This window comes from Heteronotia binoei, chromosome 11 (genome assembly GCF_032191835.1).
Source record: "Heteronotia binoei isolate CCM8104 ecotype False Entrance Well chromosome 11, APGP_CSIRO_Hbin_v1, whole genome shotgun sequence".
Taxonomy (NCBI): Eukaryota; Metazoa; Chordata; class Lepidosauria; order Squamata; family Gekkonidae; genus Heteronotia; species Heteronotia binoei.
The window spans coordinates 83,183,933-83,191,517 of NC_083233.1; positions in this window are offsets into that span (position 1 = coordinate 83,183,933).

Below are 7,585 nucleotides of genomic sequence, written 5' to 3' on the forward strand. Positions count from 1 at the left end.
GGACTAGAGGAACCCTCACTGGTCTGATCCAACAGGGCTCTTCTGATGTTCTGATGAAGACCTCAGCCTCTGCCCTGTTGTTGGCCCTCCAGAAGAACTGTTTGGCCATTGTGTGAGAAGACAGGAGGCTGGACTAGATGGAGCCTCACTGGTCTGACCCAGCAGGGCTCTTCTGATGATGATCTTATGAAGGGAAGGCCTGGGCCTCTCTGCCCTGTTGTTGCCCCTCCAGAGGAACTGGGTAGCCCATATGTGAGACCTCCCTGGTCTGATCCTGCAGGGCTATTCTGAGGTTCCTCTCAGGGGAAAGCCTCGGCCTCTCTGCCCTGTTGTTGCCCCTCCAGAGGAACTGGGTAGCCCATATGTGAGACCTCCCCGGTCTGATCCTGCAGGGCTCTTCTGAGGTTCCTCTCAGGGGAAGGCCTCAGCCTCTCTGCCCTGATGTTGGCCCTCCAGAGGAACTGGGTGGCCCATGTGTGAGACAGGATGATGACCTAGATGGACCCTCACTGGTCTGATCCTGCAGGGCTCTTCTGAGGTTCCTCTCAGGGGAAAGCCTCGGCCTCTCTGCCCTGTTGTTGCCCCTCCAGAGGAACTGGGCGGCCCATGTGTGAGACAGGAGGCTGGACTAGAGGGACCCTCACTGGTCTGATCCTGCAGGGCTCTTCTGATGTTCTTCTCAGGGGAAGGCCTCAGCCTCTCTGCCCTGTTGTTGGCCCTCCAGAGGAACTGGTTGGCCAATGTGTGAAACAGGATGCTGGACTAGATGGACCCTCTCTGCTCTGATCCAGCAGGGCTCTTCTGAGGTTCTTCTCAGGGGAAAGCCTCGGCCTCTCTGCCCTGTTGTTGGCCCTCCAGAGGAACTGGGCGGCCCATGTGTGAGACAGGAGGCTGGACTAGAGGGACCCTCCCTGGTCTGACCCAGCAGGGCTCTTCTGAGGTTCTTCTCAGGGGAAGGCCTCGGCCTCTCTGGCCTGTTGTTGGCCCTCCAGAGGAACTGGGTGGCCACTGTGTGAGACAGGATGGTGGACTAGATGGACCCTCCCTTGTCTGATCCAGCAAAGCACTATTTATGTTTTAAGCGCCGGACTAAGGGAAAGTAATAACTACAAGCTGCTTTCATCAGCTACTACTAGTGCATTCAAAAAGGAAAGTGAAGACCCTTGCACTGGGGTGAAGGTCCTAACAGTAGCAGAATAGATCTATGGGAGCCAGCTGGGTACATTTCCTTGAAAAGCATCCAAGAGTTTGTCCCTGCTTAAAGTCCTGTTTTCAGAGTGTAGCTAGATTCTCTGGGGGACATTGTTTTTAACAGTACAAGACAAGGGGGAGTGTTTTTCCGTCCCATGAAGGAAAATTAACCGTTTCAGAAATAAACTCTGTTCTTCAGTGCTCCATTCAGGTTGATATTTGATTACGTATTATAATATAAATATAATATAAAGTTTGGAGCAGCTGAGCTCCCTTGCAGAATGGAGTCTTCCAGGACCGATGCCAGTTCTTCGCCCCTCCTGGCCAAAGAGAGCGGTTACTCCACCTCCTTGTCTGCAGCGTCCCCCTCCCTGGGGAACTTCGACCTGTCTTAGTGTGACAAAGTTTATATTGATCTTCTTGCGAGCAAACTTTGGAGTCTGTTCTTGTAAGCAGCAAAGCCTGAGGGCGGCAGAGCTCGAAAGCCCTGGACGTGGTGCTGCGGCAAGAGGGTAACGTTGATTTGCTTACTTGCTTTTGGCAGGCTAAAAATGCGGGGGTGGGGGAGGGGGTCTGGTGTTGGGAGGTCGATGCTGCTTTTGGATCAGGTGGTGGGAACAGGCAGAGGACGGGGGGTGGGGGGTAGAAAGGAACTGAAAGCATCCAATGCCCATAGAGTCGCTATTTGCAGAGTCAGTGAATGCTGACACGTCAAGTTTCAGCTCTCATGGTTGAAAACACCTCACTGCCACAGGAGGTGGCGGCGGCTACAAGCACATATATTTTGGCCGCTGTGTGATACAGAGTGTTGGACTGGATGGGCCATTGGCCTGATCCAACAGCAACAACAACAACAACAACAAATTTTATTTGTATTCCGCCCTCCCCGCCGGAGCAGGCTCAGGGCGGCTAACAACATAGTTCAGGGTTAAATTATACAAATGACTTCTCTTATGTGGGCTTCTCTTATGTGACACAGAGTGTTGGACTGGAGGGGCCACTGGCCTGATCCAACGTGGCTTCTCTTATGTTCTTATGTGACACAGAGTGTTGGACTGGAGGGGCCATTGGCCTGATCCAACATGGCTTCTCTTATGTGACACAGAGTGTTGGACTGGAGGGGCCATTGGCCTGATCCAACATGTCTTCTCTTATGTTCTTATGTGACACAGAGTGTTGGACTGGAGGGGCCATTGGCCTGATCCAACATGGCTTCTCTTATGTTCTTATGTGACACAGAGTGTTGGACTGGAGGGGCCATTGGCCTGATCCAACATGCCTTCTCTTATGTTCTTATGTGACACAGAGTGTTGGACTGGAGGGGCCATTGGCCTGATCCAACATGGCTTCTCTTATGTTCTTATGTGACTCAGAGTGTTGGACTGGATGGGCCATTGGCCTGATCCAACATGCCTTCTCTTATGTTCTTAAGGCTTTTGAAACTGCCTTGCATGATTCCAGGAACACCTTTCTGGGGTGGGGGGCTTTTAATTTGGAGCTTCGTGGGGGGAATCTCTCTAGTCTTCAAGAGCTGGGGGGCTTGCTGTCCCCACCCCTCCATGTGGCTGCCTGTCCTGATAGCTCCACCCCAAATGAGCTTTCATTCCTCAGAAAGGCAATTTTCCTTCTGTGCACAATGATTTCCTGTCCAGCTCTGAGCCCCCCACCATGGTCTCCCAGGGAGATTCTCCCCCTGTTGAAGGGAGGCCTTTCCCTCTTAGAAACCTGTCGGGCCCGTTCTGGCAATTGAACAAAGCAGTAGACAAGTGCACCTTTAAGACCAACTAAATTTTGTTTAGAATGTAAGCTTTCGTATGCTGTTATGTAAAAAGAACAATGGCAGCACAATACATGGAATACAAAAATATCAAAAATATTGTGCAAGACACACACTCTTGAATAGTTTATACAAAATTGAGTAAATTATATTGTGTCATATAATGAACAATTTAGGAAAAATTCTAAGCCGCCAATTAAGATACTGAAATGGGCGTTTGAGAGAGAACTTGGCTGGAATTTTCAGTTGGCTTACGAGGAAGCTGCAGGAGCAGCGGAACGCAATCAAAGCCGGAGTTTGCGTGAAGGCAAGAATTTTTCCTTCAGAAGCCAACAAGCAACGGAGGGACTCCTGTGGAACTTTATTATTGAGTCTTGGTACTCTATTTGGAAAATTAAGAGATTGTGAGGAGTCCTCCCTGAAACACTGTATTTGAGACTCTTGTTGATGGGGTGTGAACTGGCAGAGACTGACCAAGAGAAAGATCTTGGGGTCGTGGTAGATAACTCACTGAAAATGTCAAGACAGTGTGCGTTTGCAATAAAAAAAGGCCAACACCATGCTGGGAATTATTAGGAAGGGAATTGAAAACAAATCAGCCAGTATCATAATGCCCCTGTATAAATTGATGGTGCGGTCTCATTTGGAGTACTGTGTGCAGTTCTGGTCGCCGCACCTCAAAAAGGATATTATAGCATTGGAGAAAGTCCAGAAAAGGGCAACTAGAATGTTTAAAGGGCTGGAACACTTTCCTTATGAAGAAAGATTGAAACGCTTGGGACTCTTTAGCTTGGAGGAACGTCGACTGCGGGGTGACATGATAGACAAGATAATGCATGGGATGGAGAAAGTAGAGAAAGAGGTACTTTTCTCCCTTTCTCACAATACAAGTACTCATGGGCATTCGATGAAATTGCTGAGCAGCCAGGTTAAAACGGATAAAAGGAAGTACTTCTTCACCCAAAGGGTGATTAACATGTGGAATTCACTGCCACAGGAGGTGGTGGCGGCCACAAGCATGGCCACCTTCAAGAGGGGTTTAGATAAAAATATGGAGCAGAGGTCCATCAGTGGCTATTAGCCACAGTGTGTGTGTGTGTGTGTGTGTGTGTGTGTGTGTGTATATATATATATATATATATATATATATATATATATATATATATATATATATATATATAAATTTGGCCACTGTGTGACACAGAGTGTTGGACTAGATGGGCCATTGGCCTGATCCAACATGGCTTCTCTTATGTTCTTATGTTTGGCTTTAATTTCTGATTGTATGAATGTATGCCTACTTTTGTATAAACTATTATTGCACAATATTTTTGATATTTTTGTATTTCATATGCTCTTAAGCAGACTTCATCAGACAAAATGGGAATAGAAACAGCAATTCTTTATATAAGTGGGCAGTGTAGAATCATGGGAATATTTTTAGCTCTCTGGCAATTGCCACTCCACAAAAAGGACCTGCAAGATCCAGCTCGGGGAAAATTATTTCTGAGGCGTCTGCCTATCCCAGCTCTTTCTCCTGTGGTGGCCTATGCGAGACAAGAAAGTGGTCTCAGGGCCTGCATTTATTAAGGGCTTTCAGAAATTGCCTTTAAAAAAAAAAAAAACTCCCCCAGCAAAGCCCTTCTCCCGTTTTTGTATTTCTGGCAAGAAATGTGGCTGCTGCTCTCCGGGTTTCCTTCACAGAATAGCTATTCACGGCCAGCTGGGAGGGAAGCCCACGTTCTCCGGCCTGTGGGTGTCAAGTTTTGAGAATGGAAAAGCAGCCCTTTCATCTGTGCCTTCCAGCACACAGAGGGATCTATTGTTAGCCAGTGGCCAGAGTGCACGCAGCTAGAAGATGCGCCAAGCTTGCGAGGCAGATGGAACTGCTGGGGGTGACACACTGACCTAGAAATCGACAGCCGGCAGCCTTTACGTTACCCCCACCCACCCCTCTGCACGCTGCCTATGGAGTCTGCTGTTCTTCTGACTCTCAGGGAAATGAGCCTCTCTACACTCCCACATCCGGCCTGTGCTCTTTTCTCTCCATGAATGGCTTCCCAGATGCCTGGGAACCTCTCACTGGGCTTAACCCCTGGCCAGTTTTCCACTGGCGAACCCTCCCCTCACTTTCATGTCCTGTTTTCTGATGAAATTTTTCTCATATAATGAAGGGGAAAGGGGTTGGGCTTTTTAACGGTTTAATGCCTTTCAAGGCAAAGGCATTTCCTGCCCTGCACCTTTAAGACTTGCAGCAGCCAATTTTCAGCAGATGCTGTTCTGCACCTCGAAAACAGCTCCTATAAGCACCGTAACACAGGGATGTCAAACATGCAGTCCAGGGGCCGAATCAGGCCCCCAAGCAACTGGCTGTCATCTGCTTCCTTCTCCCTCTCTCTTGCTTACTTCTGCGTAACAGCTTGCTTTGCAAGGCTTGCTGAATCTCACAGGAGCTACAGAGAAAAACCTCTATTTTCTCCATTGGCTGAGGCTCCTCCCTTGGGGAGGAATAGCTTGCTTTGCCAGGCTCTCTCAATTGCACAGCAGAGCTACCGAGCCAAGCCTCTCTTCTTTCTATTGGCTGAGGCTCCCCCCACAGTGCCTTGTGGAAGGAAGAGCCAGAGCCGTAGCCGTTCTCAGCATCTCTTTGTGTCCTGCACTCTCCTGAGATCTTAGAGAGAGACAGAGCTGAGCCCCCTAGAGCACTGGAGGTCCCACTCCCTAGCCTATTCGAGCCTGCAGGAACCTTTTGAGATTGGGGGAGCAACCCCAATACTAAGTGGCTGTCCCAGGAGCAAAGCACACCCATCTACACACATGAGAATGGGGAATATAAGCACACACAGGAAAGAAGAAGGAGGTCATCGTGAATATTTTTTGTTTATACTGTGCTATTTATTTGTTGAAGGAGTCCAATTTCCTGCCCTCAAGCATTTCCCCCCTGCTCTAATCAAGCTAATTACTATGACCATTGAACTGGAGTTCCTTCTTTGCAACACACCCCCTCCCACACACACACACACACACACCTTCTGACTCGGAGGATACCCGAGTCTCAAAAACTCCCAGCCCAGGAATTGTGTTGGTCTCTAAGGACTCCCATTTAACTGTTCTCTTTGTCTCTAGTGACTCTGGAGTTGGATGAATCCCACGGACCTTTGCTATGAGACAGTGGCCCTTTCCTCTGGGAAAAGGAGCCTTTGTTGATGTGAGAGGGGTGTAAGGTTTGGCCCAGAATCTATCACAAGACTTCTTGAGTAATTGCAGAAAAAGCTTTAATGAAGAAGCATATAGCAAACACTTGTAGCATGTATTGCCAGACTAATATAAAACAAAACTTACAAGCGAAATATAGGTTATAAGTTAATGGCGCATCACTTTCCTGCCTAAAACCTCCTGCTCAAAAGCCTTTGAATTATTTCTCAGGACGCAGTGTTACTCTCCGTCAAGGTCGCATTCCAATTTACAGGTCTTCAGTTGGTACCTATCTTCCGTTACTAGGGAGATGAGACTAGACCTGTGTTTCCAACCATGACTTCCCCCCACGGTGGCTTTCCTTCTCACCAATACTCTCACACATAGAAGATTACAAGCTTCCATAGGATATATATATGACTTAGTAATCAGTAAAGGTAAAGGTAGTCCCCGGTGCAAGCACCAGCCGTTTCCGACTCTGGGGTGACGTCACATCATGAAGTTTTCACGGCAGACTTTTTATGGGGTGGTTGGCCATGGCCTTCTCCAGTCATGTACACTTTCCCCCCAGCAAGCCGGGTCCTCATTTTACCAACCTTGGAAGGCTGAGTCAACCTTGAGCCGGTTACCTGAGCCCAGCTTCTGCCGGGATTGAACTCAGGTCGTGAGCAGACCTTGGGACTGCAGTGCTGCAGCTTTACCTCTCTGCGCCACGGGGCTCTTAATTAACAACATTATAAATACGCGCGTCAGTGAAGTTATAGGTGTGGCTACATATGACAATGCAGTTAAGAATATATGAGTGTAAATAGGAATAAGTCTTGGATAACTGGTTAATCAGCAATGATGCTACTATTAAGAAAGTCAGCAAAGTATATTCAAAGTACAAACTTGAACCAGATCCTTGTCAGGGGCTTATATAGGCTTCCCAATCCCCAGGTCCCAGAGGGGCATCCCCCGGTTTTACAGGCTTCCCCCCTCCCCCAGCCAGCTGGCCGGCGGGGGAAGCCCCGCCCCCAGAGCCATCATGCACCTCCATAAACGATTCCCATAGGGAATGATGGGGAATTAAACTGTGGGTATCGGGGGCTCTGGAGGGGCTGTTTTTTGAGATAGAGGCACCAAATTTTCAGTATAGCATCTAGTGCCTCTCCCCAAAATACCTACCAAGTTTCAAAAAGATTGGACCAGGGGGTCCAATTCTATGAGTCCCAAAAGAAGGTGACCCTATCCTTCATTATTTCCTATGGAAGGAAGGCATTGAAAAGATGTGCAATCCCTTTCAATGTGATGGCCAGAACTCCCTTTGGAGTTCAATTATGCTTGTCAAAGCCTTAATCTTGGCTCCACCCCTAATGTCTCCTGGCTCCACCCCCAAAGTCTCCTGGCTCCATCCCCAAAGTCCCCAGATATTTCTTAAAT